The sequence below is a fragment of the Excalfactoria chinensis genome, chromosome 2, assembly GCF_039878825.1.
Source record: "Excalfactoria chinensis isolate bCotChi1 chromosome 2, bCotChi1.hap2, whole genome shotgun sequence".
Lineage (NCBI taxonomy): Eukaryota > Metazoa > Chordata > Aves > Galliformes > Phasianidae > Excalfactoria > Excalfactoria chinensis.
Window position 1 is genome coordinate 121,490,021 of NC_092826.1, and position 4,410 is coordinate 121,494,430.

Sequence of the window (4,410 nt, forward strand, 5' to 3'; positions counted from 1 at the left end):
AAAGATATCACTGAAAGCAAAAGAAAATGCTTTTAAATTAGTTGCATTTTTCTCTATATTATCTGATATTATGCAATGTTTCATAACGGTCCTTTGTGACATTCCATCTAATCAGGAGTATCATTGACCAGAAATTTGTTACATGCTGTTGTATATGATTTTGGCTTCACTCTGTACCTGCTGCTTTCAGTGGTGCACCCACATCAGCTCTTCAGTGCAAAATTTCTCAGAGCATTCCAATATTGCAGAGACCTATTTTAATTTGTTCCCTTTTAGACCATATCTGTACAAAGAGTCAGTGAGAAACTCAAGAAATTGTGGGCCAGAAAACTTGCTTCATGAAAGATAGGTGGTATAGATAGATGGGAGCCCCAACTTTATCAGACATCAAGCAAATGGATGTGCTATGGTTTAAGATCCTTATTTTAAGCATGTTACATACTTGGACTGACATCTTGAACAAAATGTCTGTCTTTCCAGATATTTCCTGCAGATTTCCTTGTCTGCTGCCAGGAGAGAGGAAGGTATCTGATATTGACTCATTTTGTGAATTTCAAATAGTTGGTGATTCTGTAGGCAGGCAATTCAAATCCCAGTACCAAGCCTTCTACCCTTTCCATGATAATATCTGTAAACTGAATTGAGTTAACATATTTATACTGGAAAAAATGTTTCATAGCAGTTGTTACCCCATTGTCTTCATAAGAAATATTAGTTGGGTAACATTAGTCTTATCTTAGATGAGCCTATATTTCAAATAGTTTATCTGATGCATTTCAAACGATGCCTCATAAATTATCTGATGACTTTTTTTTGATCATATCACAGTTCAGTAGAATCTGTGTTTCATAAACAAATGATGTATGGAGAACCAAAAGTATGATCACTTAAAGAATACAAATCTGTTCCCAGGTTTCTAGCCAGAAGAAGAAGAATTTTATCACATATAGGAAATGAAGAATTTGACCTGTGGAGAACAGACAGGAAGGACAACCACAGCACAACCCCATTTTGTATTAAAATATTTGCTTTTCTAACTTGGTCTTTATTGAAATTTCCCTATATAAGTTTTGTTTGTTTTTCTTGAAGAAATTGATGGTTTGTTCAAGAGTTCTGGTCTGTGAAGAGAGAGTGCAAGATTCAGGTACTGAATTAAGTATCTTGTTCAAGCTGAGATGTTCTTGGTATTTGAGACACCTTTAGAGTCCTGGCAGATGATAGAACAAAGTACCTACAGCAAGTGTTCTTGAGGTGGTAGCTATATACACAGATTTTCCTCAAGCAAATGAAGTAGCCCTAGGTACTCAAACTGAAGCTCTGGTGATGACTGCAGTGCCTGGGGAGCAGCTCACCTGATAGTCAACAACAGTGGCTCTGATTAATTGCAGGCTTGGTCATCTAGAAGCACATCACATCAGGTGATGGGGGTGGAGGCCCTAGTAGTAGCTCATCAGCTACAGCTGTAATGGCAGATTAGGCAACTAAATCATGGAGAAACTTTATGGGATCTGAATTTAGGTGCTTTATTTCTTTTTTTCTTTTTCTCTTTCTTTTTTTTCATTTTCTTTTTTTCTTTTTCTCTGCAGGGTAATCGCAGGGGGCTAGTTAAGGTTAAAGCATGCTCCATTTGGAGGATCATGCAGCAAAGGATTTTGTTTCATACTGAATTGGACCTCAGAAGAGAACTGAGCAAGAAAGTCCATCAAATAGATGAAAACCATGCTTAGGTACCCTGTGAAGAACTACCTGTTCTTCACCCTTTACCTTCCATGTAGGATATCACTAGGCAGACAGTTTTGGAGGAAACAGGTTAAGGAAGAAAACAAGAATAGGAGAGCACAGAGAAAGCAGTAAATATGTGCTTACCTAGTGTTAAGGTAATATAATTATGTAATAATATAATAATATAATATAAATATGTAATGTAATTACCATCATCTTACTCCAGATTTCAGTGTTCTACCTGTGTTTTTGTATTGTCTAGGATATTTAAAAATGTAATTTAACTATAATAAATTCATAGGTATTTAGTTGTTGTTTTTTTGTTTTGTTTTGTTTGTTGTTTTTTTTTTAGGTCTTCACTAACTTTTGGAGTTTCTTATTTAATCCCCTACAGTGATTGTTTGGTGAGCTGTCTTCTCTTCTCGATCCATAATGAATTTTATAGCAAGAAAAATAATTCAAGTTGGTAAGTCTTTTATAAAGAAAACTTTTTTGTAATTGTGATTAACTGAAAATGCATATTAACTGTCCTTAGTAATTCTCATGTTTATCTAGCAGTACGATTCTGTCAGCTGTATGAATTTAAACAGCACTCTGTCAATCTGTAGAATAAAGTTACATAAGGTAATACTGTTACATGTACAGTAGATAAAACTATCTCTGGAGATTTCTTTTCTAGAAAAACAATTATGTACACTGAATAACCTCATACCTTCACAAGGCCTTTAGAGAAAACTTACTGTTTGTTTGGAATTTAGCTTGTCACTCTATTGATTGAGGTGAAAATATTTTTGCTTGTCAAATATATTTATGTTTAAATATCCTTCAGTGTAGTACATGTTATTTGTAAAACATAGACATTTTTTTCCCCTGCATCATTTCCATTCAGTTTATAAAAGGTAACATTATGCATTTTTGTTATGCTTGTGAATGATGGTAACAGAGTAAAAGTAAGCACATATCATATCTGTTTTAACTGAGAACAGAGAATGAGCAAACTGTTACCTTTTAACCTGAAGACAGCAGGATAACTTAGTCTTCGATTTCCTGTGTGGGTTTAGTGTTGTACATAACTATTGCAGATAATAGCAAATACTAATTATCATTTGAGCAGATTTTAGGTTTATTTTCATCTCACAAATATCGATATAGATCCACTTACAGTAATAATACATTCATTTATATCAAGTTATATATTTGGCTTTTTTTCTTCTCCACATTTGTTGTTACTGCAAATAATGTATTTTGGAGTAGGAAAAAGTATGGGAGGAACTTCTTTAGCAGTAGGTAGAGAAGAAAATATGCTTTAAAAATCTAATGGCAAACTGTCCTCTCGACACGAATCAAATATCTGACAATTGCAGGAGCTTGATTAGCAGTGCAGTGAGCAAAATACAGCTGTTCATTCCTGGGCTGCAGATGTTGCAGTAGGTGTTCTATTGTCAGACAGACAGTATTTTGAATCTAGGCAATTATTTCTTATTATAGATAAAAAACAAGTTTTATCTGTGTCATTATAACAGCAATTACCCATCTGTAACAAGCTGGCCACTTGGAGAACATTACTGAATTTCTTATTTTGTCATCATTAGATTCTCCTTTTTTGCTTCCAAATGATGTCAAGCGTTTCCCTTCTGTTAATTCTATTAATTCCAGGTTCAGTTGCTGTACACTTCAAATTCCTCAGCTCCTGTGAGCACTAGAAGATGCACCCAGCCTTTAAGCAGACTGTTTTAGCAGAGAAGCAAGTGCTGCTGTTTTACAGTTTGTGGTGAACATTGAAATGACACTGTCCAATCTATTCACAAAGCAGCCATAGCCCATAGGACAGAACATCAACACAGCAGTAATGAGGAAGTTTTCAAAGATGAGGTGATCTAAAGCTCAAAGAAAAAACATTAGTCATACAAGAAATGTTTTCTACCTGGCAACTTCAGAATCAACAGGTTGGAAATCTAGAAAGCAAGAGCAAGAAGCAAATGAACCACTTGTGTTTGTTCCCAAGAAGGGATGTCTGTATATCATTAATTTAGACTCAATTTTTTCAGCATCCAGCCTCTAGCCATTTAGTAAAGAAAAGCTCAGTGGACATTTAGTGTTTGTGTACATACTCACTCTTGCAGTTCTGAGGAAATTCACTTGAGGTGAGTGGGCACTATTTCTAGAAGACCACCTGCCCCTAATATTTGTTACTGGTGTAAAAGTGCACTGAATGAGACTGCATGAAACCAGAACTCTTTTTCTTCCCCAAATCAACAAAAACAGGTTCTCCAAGAGAAGACACTGCACATGGCAAGATTTCAGAAGACAGCCTCAGCTCCCAGCCTCTATAGGGTTCACCTGTATATAGATCAGGTGTGTGTCAAGGGTTGGTGCCTATTCTGATAATCAGACCCAGAGACAGTGACCACATTGAGTGGTGAGTAGGGAACTATAAAATTCAAGGATATGTATTTTTGTCTTTTGCATATTCTGGAATTCTATAAGTACTATCTTGCTTTTGTTTGTTAGTGGTATGAAATCATGTTTCTGATGTTGCTTCAGTTCTTTGATATTTTGATATGATTGCTACAAGAGACAGCCAGTCGTATATTCAACTAATGTGAAACAATAATAATTACGTTTATTCGTGAATCAATTGACAAAACAGATTCAGTCCATGTATCCACTCTGTAATGAGATATAAGG

The 4,410-nt window shown here is 35.3% G+C and overlaps 1 long non-coding RNA gene across 1 annotated transcript; it reads left to right on the forward strand.

Moving 5' to 3' along the window:
• The first annotated feature begins 1,699 nt into the window (after positions 1 to 1,699).
• LOC140248901 (uncharacterized) lies at positions 1,700 to 3,563 on the forward strand. The gene is made up of 3 exons (XR_011902907.1): positions 1,700 to 1,877; positions 2,117 to 2,188; positions 3,379 to 3,563. It is a non-coding gene; the product is annotated as an uncharacterized lncRNA (long non-coding RNA).
• Positions 3,564 to 4,410: the final 847 nt, after the last annotated feature.